Source organism: Henckelia pumila, chromosome 4, assembly GCF_033568475.1.
Source record: "Henckelia pumila isolate YLH828 chromosome 4, ASM3356847v2, whole genome shotgun sequence".
Taxonomy (NCBI): Eukaryota; Viridiplantae; Streptophyta; class Magnoliopsida; order Lamiales; family Gesneriaceae; genus Henckelia; species Henckelia pumila.
Genome location: NC_133123.1, coordinates 7472400 through 7482500, shown reverse-complemented (window position 1 = coordinate 7482500; position 10101 = coordinate 7472400).

Genomic DNA, 10101 nt, shown 5'->3' with positions numbered 1-10101 from the left:
ACATAAGAAGATTGGAGTTTTCTGTATTGCCGTGAAGCTTTTCGAGAACACTTAAAGATTACACTTGCAAGATTGTTGATCGAAAAACCTTTTGTGGTTCTCGAATTTCGGCAATCAGGATCAATTCCTTTTGGTTTTATCATTTTGCTTTTCGTGATTTTCGTTGATGCCTTGAAGGTTTGAGAGCACTGAAGATTGGTGATCAAAGCTGTGTTGCTCTCGTATTTTGGCATCAAGGATCAACTCCTATCTTGGGTTTTCTTGTTCTACTTTCAGTAGACTTTTAAGGGAGTTGTTTTTATTTATTCTTTATTTTCTCATATGTTTTGATAAAATTGATTTTTGAAATAATTCACTAGTTTTAGGGTTTGTAAAACTCTTTGATTATTTTTTAGTGAAAGTTTTGCCCTGAGGCGCTGCAAGAGTATTTTATACTCTTGCTTAAATATTTGAGTCTAATTTATTTGGTTGTTTATCTATTTTATTCATGCTTTCAAAAATTCTGATGCATGTTAATCAAGGTGTTATTGAAGATGTTGTCAACACCTAGTGATAACATTTGAATCTATTTGTATGCGCAACCTTTTATTACTTTAGTACTTGTGCATATTTACTCTTGAGTATTTTTATTGTTGGTTTGCTGTTAGTATTCACGTTTTAATATTTTTGCTGCATATTGTGTAGGATGTTGTCAACACCTAGTGACAACATATAATTCTGATAATTTTTATGAGCCATGATATCCCTTACAAGTGGTATCAGAGACTACTCTTGATACACTAAGAGCTGATTCTGGATTATTTTTTCAGGAATATTATGGAGTCAACAACAGCAAACTCATTCTTCAAACCTCAAGAATTATTTGAATCGGATTTGGGAGATGACTCGATGTCACTCATCACAAAGAAGTTTGATGATTATCTGAAGAAGATGATGGAGACAAAGAAGATCAATCAGAAACTCAAAGCTCCACTTTTTTCGGCTACTAACAAAACTCTGAAAATAGGCAGGCCTGATCAATCATCAAGAAAGTTTCCTGATCCTTAAAAGCCTCGACTTATGCTGGAAGGAAAGAAAAATCCTACTGTAAAGAAGATTGACACGGTGCATTGTCATGAATGTCAAGGCTATGGTCATTATGCCAATGAATGTGCAAATACGGTTCATAAAGGGATGAATGCATCTTTGTGTGATGAAGAATCTGAAAAAAATGAAGAACAGACAGGAGAAGAAATCCACACTGCCCTATCTGCCCTATTGAAAAGCAAAAAGAAGTTTCAAGTCAATCCTTTAGGTGTTGCCGCAGGTGTTGCCACACCTGGCCGCAACATCTCCCAAAGGTCAGTATGTTTAAATTCTTTTACTACTGATAATGTGTGTAATACTGATGCAGGTGATGAAAGAATGTCTCTGGAAGATGTGCGAATGCAATATGAAGAGTTATATGCTGACTGGGTTGAACGAAATAAGAAGAACACTATTCTTTCAAGAGAAAATTCTGATTTATAGGCTGATATATCAAGACTTGAAGTTATGCTGAGTAAGAAGGATCTGGAATTAAGTCAGGTTAAGGATGAACTCATGAAAGCTAAGGCTACACTGGCTAAATTCAATTCAAGCACAACCAAAATTGATTCTTTGCTCATGATGCGAAGAGATGGAAGGCTGGACTAGGCTTTGAGAACAATAAATTTGAGGTTGGTGAATGTTCAAAAGCTCCTGTGTTTGTCAAAGAAAATAGCTGTCCAGGAAGCTTAACAGAAAATGTCACAACCGATCCTCAAAAAACAGAGCCATAGCCTGCTGCACCTTTAAAGCCCAGAAGGAAAGGTAAGTATGTTTGTCATTACTGTCATAGACCTGGTCATATCAAACCATATTGTTTTAAGTTGCAGAAAGACTATAGATATAGATCTGCACCGAAGGTGTTGCCTAAGGTGTTGCCAATACCTTTCCACAACATCTCCAGAAACAGATCTACTGTAAGACAGGTTTGGGTACCAAAAGCTGATATTCACTGCTTTATGATTTATACTGCTTCGAAAACTAATGTTTCAGGTGCTTGGTACTTTGATAGCGTTAGCTCACATCATATGACAGGTTCTAGAAGGTTTCTCACAAATTATATTGAACAAAAGAGTGGAAAAGTGACTTATGAAGGAGGTTCAAAGGGAAATATTGCAGGAAAAGGCACGCTGAATGTTGATGGGCTCCCTAAACTTCGCAACGTGCTATATGTTGAAGGACTAACTGCAAATTTAATAAGCATTAACCAGCTTTGTGATGACAACTTGCATGTGCAATTTGATAAGAAATTATGCAAAGTTTTTGATAGCTCTGACATGTGTTTGATGACAGGCACGAGATCGTTTGATAATTTCTATCAACTTGGAGAGGAGATGACATGTAGACATTCAAAGGTGGATGAATTTAACCTATTACATCAAAAGTTGAGACATGCAAACTTCAAAAATTTGAAGAACTTAAATCTAAAGAAGAAAACAGCTGAGGATGAAGTTTATGATCTGTTTGAAAATTATGGAAATTTAGATGTTGTCCAAGGTGTTACAACGCCTGTGACAACACCTCCTACAGAATCTCCAAAAACAAAAATTTGAACAATCCACTGCTGAAAATGAGGATGAAGACAATGAGGTCAATGGAGATGTGCATGGAGATATGCAAACCCGAAGGAAAGAAAATGTGAATTATCGAAAGATGTCTGGACTAATTTGCATGAGCTCCACGTTTTCACAGGTAAGATTTTCATGCTTTGTGTCAAACAGTGAACCAAAAAGGTTGGGACTGTATGGATTGTAGCAAGCACCACGTGCATGGTATGGAAGATTAACCAAATACTTGTTCAATCTTGGATTCAAAAGAGGTGAGATTGATAAGGCATTGTTTGTGCAAAAGTCTCAAGGTAATATAACCAGATTAACCAGATTCCTTGCATGGTGGAATTTTTGTGTGTCAAATACAGTATGCTAGAAATCTTGTGAAAAAGTATTTGAATGAAAATTGTAAACACATGCGTACACCAATGAGGTCAAGTAAAAAACTGTCGAGGAAAGATGTTGTCGAAGGTGTTGACAACACCCTCTACAGAAGCATAATTGAAAGTATCTTGTTTTTTGTGCTACTAGGCTAGATATCATGCTTAGTTGAATGTGTACTGTGATAATTCAAGCGTTATTGATATATGCAAAAATCCAGTACAACACTCTCGAACCAAACGCATAGACATTTGACATCACTTCATTAGAGATTTGGTCGAGAAAGGCATGATCTGTATTGAGTTTATTAGAACAGATAATCAATTAGCTGATATTTTCACCAAAGCATTGGATTTCGAGAGATTTTCCAGTCTAAGGAAGTCTCTCAATTTGTGTGCTTTATAGACAGAACTTAGATGTTGTCTGGAGTGTTGCCAACATCCTGCGACAATACTTTTTCATGCATGTGCATCTTTAGGATCATTAGGCATGTTGCATTTATGCATACACTCTGTTTTGTGAAGTGTTTGATACTTTGTAATCATTGACTAGTTTTCACTCAGGATTCTTTGCAAATTGTTTTACAGTTTAATGAAATTTAATTGAAGAAGAGTTCTGACTAAATCACGAAGTAGTGGAGGGATGTTCGTGTATTCCATGATCCCGTCCCAAGTGAAAAGTGATTTCGCAAATTCAGAAACTCAAAATAACAAAAAAAAGGTTCACCATAATAAATTCAATCATCAAATTTGATTGAAAATCAGAAGCAAATAGAAAAAGCTACCTAAAGGGGTCCGTCGAAGATCGTTCCTTTAGTGTGCAGGCTACCACTTCTGTAATAAGAATTTTATGAATGTCTGGAAATCAAAGTTTTTGAGAATCCTGAAGTGTTGCTGGAAGATGTTGCCAACATCGTGAACAACACCTCAATTGTCAACATATTTTTTGTATGTGATTGCATTTTATTGCATTGTTACACTCTGTTTTAGACATAATTAAGACATGCATATTTATTTTATGGTGAATATATCTTGCTGAGAAGTTTGAAGTTCGAAATAAGAAAATTTAGTGATTTGCCCAATCCACTAATATTTCGAATTGTTTTGTGATTGAAAGTGTTTTTAATGGAGTTTATTTCGATGTGGAGTTTCTTTATGGAAATTTTGCAAAAATCAATTGACTTGATTTATTGCCTTAATTCAGAAATTTGTTGTCATAATGATTTCAAACTCCATTTTACCGTTGGCAATTGTCACCACTAGGGAACATTAACTGCGACCGAGTGATTAAGAGATGAAGGGTTTGTTGTTAGTTTTGATCTTATCACCATAATATTTATGGTCTTGTTACTCTTTGCTCACCATCACCACATTATCACTTCTACAAAATTTTGTCGGTCCTTGCATTATTGTCAAATTCTTCTCTTCTTATTCTAACTGTTCAAAATTTTATGGCAGAGAAGAATTTTGATTCACTGATATTCAAACAGAGATGGGCTACAAAGAAGATGTTGAGCCAGATGTTGATGTTCTCTAACAACATCTTAGAGGATGATTTTTTAAAATTGAGATATTTGATGGTCATTTTTACTGCTGTTGATCCATCCCTTGCATTCTCTGATGAAGGCTCTGAGGAATCTGCCTCAAAATAAAATGTTGCATCAAATGTTGTTGACATTCCTGCTGACATCTTAGATGAGGAGTATTTGAATATTGTAGAATTTTTCAGAATTCGGAATTTGCTGGCTACTGTCACAGTTATTACACCTTTATGTTGGAATCCAAGGTTGCTGTTTCTGCAGAAGATGTTTTCTGAAGGTGTTGCTGACACCCTGGACAACACCTTGGATGAAGACTATCGAGTAAACCAATCTTATTCCTCTATATTTTTTTACTGAGAATGTTGCAAACGATTGGCAACACTATGCCAATTGTGATTTCTTTGAGGACCACATCATTGATTTGGAAGCATATGGCGCACAAAATCTGGTAAGAATTTTCCAACTCAGAAATATGCTCTCTACTGTGACATATGCTACTCCTTACTGTAGACCTATGGTCTTGGAATTTTACTGAAATTTGACTAAAGCTGTGCCGAACCCTCTTTCGCAAAATTTGGGAAAACTCATGTGAGGGTTCATATTTTTCGAGTTTAGTCCTACTGTGTTTAATGGATTTTTTAACTCACTCGAGGTGGAAGAAGATGTGCAGCCTGATCTGATAAGATAGCTTATGTTCTTTACAAGACTGCAATCAAGATTTGGACTCCGTTCACAAATTCCACGTTTGTCACCAATCATCAAGCTGGTGTGATGTTTGCTATAGGAAGTGGAGCATCTTTGAACTTTGGAAAGCTTGTGTTTTACTACAGTTATGCAATATGCAAACTGTGGGTTGATATCTTACATGCTCCTGTTTCCTTCTGTGATATTTGTTGTGCTAGTATCTCAATAGTTTGAAAAAGATGATGATGAGCCTTTATCTGCTTTTGTTCTGAAGCTTGCACCTACATTACTTAGAGGTAACATGAAGTTGGACCTACCTTGGTCAGAAACAGGTGCTGCTGCAGATATTGTGGCAGATGTTGCCAACACCTCCCCTGACACTGCCATATTTGTTCCTCTTACTTAAACAGCTGGATTCTATCTTTATTCAATCCAGATGCTGCATGTTGAACAGAAGATTTTACATGCCAAAGCAGACATTGCTTACTATAAAACTCGTCTATTTTCATATCGATTTTTTCTTGGTGTAGGTACCTCTTCTGGACAAAAAAGGGGGAGAAAATGTTGAATTCGGTGGCTCTAGATCTGATGGAGAAGATAGTGACTCTGACTCTGATGGAAAAGAATCTAGTTCTGGCGAAGCAAATGATGGATTGTCACAGAGCAATAAGTTTTAGTTTTTTGTGGTTTAAGTTTATTTTTGCTCTGCTCTGATTTGTCTTATGTTTTTTGCTCTGATCTGGTTCTAATCAATGTTAGCATGTTTGATTATAACTCTCTGATTTGTTCTTATAAGTTTTTTTCTGCTCTGACTTAGGTGTTGTGAGGAGATGTTGGGAACATCCTCGACAACATCCAAGCTTTGACTAAGGGGGAGAATGTATTTTCGTATTCAGGGAGAGAATTGATATTCAGGAGAGCTGTGATGTGTGCTGAATTGATTAAATGTGTTTTGTAATTTACTTCTGAACATGTATTAAGTCTTTTCTGATCTCACCAAGTGTTGTGTGTAGGTGTTGCCAACATTCTTGACAACACTCAGAATTGAAGATCAAATTCAGGGAGAGAACTGATTTGAGAAGTTTGAACTCAGGAGGAGGTCTGAGAATTAATATTCAGGGGGAGTTGCTGATTTTCTTTTAGATGTTTTGTCTAGAAAGGCAAAAAGGGGGAGATTGAAAAAATAAAATCCTTGATATTTTTTCTATATTGTGAAAGATTTATTGTGGTGTTTTGCGTTTCTTGGATTGATACTTTTTCTTATCTAAGTGTTTGAGATATTTTAAATAGGAATTATTTTATTATAGAATAAGATACTCATATATCTTAAAGAGCTTAAATATTTACTTGATTATTTTGTATGGGATATTATGCACTTATCATAATATATCTTTATCTCCTAACTTAACATTATTTCCTTATCTTTGTAGATTGGTTCAAGTTTGAAAGGAAATATGATTAAGCCTTTTTGGAGATAAAATTGGAAGACATTCACGCTTAAATAGAAGAAGAGCGTAGAGATTCAGACGGCGTGCAGAACGTAGTGCAGAATAGAGCGAGCGAGAGCAGAGAAACACATATACTGCACAAGAGAGAGTTTCACGTCAAAAATTCAGAGACTCATTAATGAGAAATCAAGAGCTCTGAATTACATAAGAAGATTGGAGTTTTCTGTATTGCCGTGAAGCTTTTCGAGAACACTTGAAGATTACACTTGCAAGAGTGTTGATCGAAAGACCTTTTGTGGTTCTCAAATTTCGGCAATCAGGATCAATTCCTTTTGGTTTTATCGTTTTGCTTTTCGTAATTTCCGTTGATGCCTTGAAGGTTTGAGAGCACTGAAGATTGGTGATCGAAGCTGTGTTGCTCTCGTATTTTGGCATCAAGGATCAACTCCTATCTTGGGTTTTCTTGTTCTACTTTCAGTAGACTTTTAAGGGAGTTATTTTTATTTATTCTTTATTTTCTCATATGTTTTGAGAAAATTGATTTTTGAAATAATTCACTAGTTTTAGGGTTTGTAAAACTCTTTGATTATTTTCTAGTGAAAGTTTTGCCCTGAGGCGCTGCAAGAGTATTTTATACTCTTGTTTAAATATTTGAGTCTAATTTATTTGGTTGTTTATCTATTTTATTCATGCTTTCAAAAATTCTGATGCATGTTAATCAAGGTGTTATTGAAGATGTTGTCAACACCTAGTGACAACATCTGAATCTATTTGTATGTGCGACCTTTTATTACTTTAGTACTTGTGCATATTTAGTCTTGAGTATTTTTATTGTTGGTTTGCTGTTACTATTCACGTTTTAATATTTCCGCTGCATGTTGTGTATGATGTTGTCAACACCTAGTGACAACATCTGATTCTGATAATTTTTATGAGCCATGATATCCCTTACAGTAAAAAAATATATACTCATTTCGTCCTACTAATTTTGGCTTGTGTGTATTTTCAAATATATATTAAGAAAGTATTTGAAAAACTAATTTTCTCATTTTGCCCTTATTAAGTGAACTTTTAATAAAATAAAATAATTTTACATTTTATGAATTTAATAGGGATAAATTGGTAAAAGATTAGTACAAATGATATTTAATATGAAACTATACTATATAATTGAGAAAGATAAAAAAAATAAATGTAGTTTAAATAAGCGAGATATAGAGAGTATGATTATAACTAAGTTTCATGTTAATGTTTGTACTGCAGTATAATACTTGGCTAATATAATCAATTAATATTAATACTTATGAAATCGTAAAAATTTACGTGACAAAAAGTAGAAAAACACTACACTCAAATCGATTTTTATGTCAGAAAAATTATTCTTATATCTAAGTTACTTAAATCCTTGAAATATTGAGTATAAAAAATTTTAACTTGTTTAAAATATGATTGTTCATCCTCTAAAAAAAAAATATTTTTCTTCACATTATTTTTATCTGCTCATATTTTTTTTTCAAATAATATATTTAACATACTATTCTTAGAAATTATAAATTAATTATTACACTCCATATATAAATATTTTTTATGATATGTAAAACAACATGTACTTTATATGTATATCAAATTTAAAACAACTCGATTGGATTACTATTGAAGAAAATTAAGCAGAAAACATATTAATGTCTTATCAAGGCATTGTCGTATAAAATAATGGTTGAAAAACTAAAGGTAATGAGATTAGACGACATAAAATTATTCTCTTCGTATACTTGATTAGAGGTTCGAGAAATATTAATATAATATATCTAGACTATAAACTATGTTAGCGATAACAATAGCAAAATTAAAAATAATTTATTTCTATACTTATAATCTCGAATATGAAGAAAAAAAAGATAATTTAAAATAATGTCACCAGCTAATACTGTAAGAGTTTTTTGACCAAAATATTACAAGATTTGAACAAATTAAAATATAAAAAAAAGTTTGGATTGACTGTTGCACATTATATGAATTTGGTTTCTGAAAAAAGATATTTATCACATATTAATATGTTAGATTTTTTAAAACAAGAGTTTGATAAACTTATGAAAAAAATATGTATATACATATATATATATATATATCATTAATTAAATAATTATTTGTATAATTGAATTAAATACTCTTAGTATATATTTGTATATACTATAACACACAGAGTTTATATTATAAAAATATTATTTTTATTTTAATATTTTTTGTTAGGATATTGATTATTTTTTATACTAAATTATTATCTAATGTATATTTAAATTTGATTATCGAAGCCAAACAAATAAATTTATTCAATAAACTGAAAAATATATGTAATAAAAATTTGAATATATTATTATGTATGACCAAGATGATTGAGAATCAAAGCAAGTCAAGCTACATCAATTGTCTTATGATTATCATGGTTTACCAGAGAAAAAATAATACATGATTTATATTTAATTTATTAATAGAATATCAACATTCATTTCCAAATAAAGCTTTTAAATAAAGGAAAAATAGTTTTTTTCACTAACTTATTTACTTTTAGGATCCGGTCCACTAAGTTTTCAAAGTTTGATTTGATACGCTAAATTTTAATTCTCGGCAATTATTGGTCTAATTGGTAACGTAACACTGGAAAATACTGATTTGTAATAAAAAACTACTGACATGACGTAAAAATACTGAGATCAAAAATTGTTGAATTATCACGTCAACAATTGGACTAACAATAGTAAAAAAATTAAATGTTAGTGCACCAAAACCAAATTTGACAACTCAATGGACTAAAACTCAAATTTGGACAAGTTAATGAATCAAAAAATCATTTATCTGAAATAAAGTACTATTTTTTACTTAAAAATCAATATAAATAAAATTATCATTTAACATAAATTATTGATGACGTTTGAGATTTCGTACGTATTGTTTAAAATATTAATCGAGTCATATTATTATCATTAACTATAAATTTTGTTAAAGCGAGAAGCGTTCGTCATACAATTAATATCGAAGTCAAGGTTATGGTTTCGATTCACATTGATTGAAAGCACAATAATGGATAAGATGATTGTTTGAGTGCAATAATTGTCCTTCTCCCGGATTGAACAATTGAAACATGTGTTTGTTTGTACACTCTTATACGATTTAAAAGATTTGAGTTGCACAGTTACCATCAACTATAGCTTTTAATAACAGATAAATCACTTGATCCTACAGTTTGCAACAAATATATATATATATATTACGCTTTTCAATAAATATACAACATATGTTATTGCTTTAAAGTTGTCAGTTAAAAAATAAATTAAACTCAATGTATAAACATATAATATCACTAAAAAAAACGTTGATAAAAAACCGACAAATATTCCAAAAAAAGTAAAAGACGTAATATTCCCGCTTCACATGC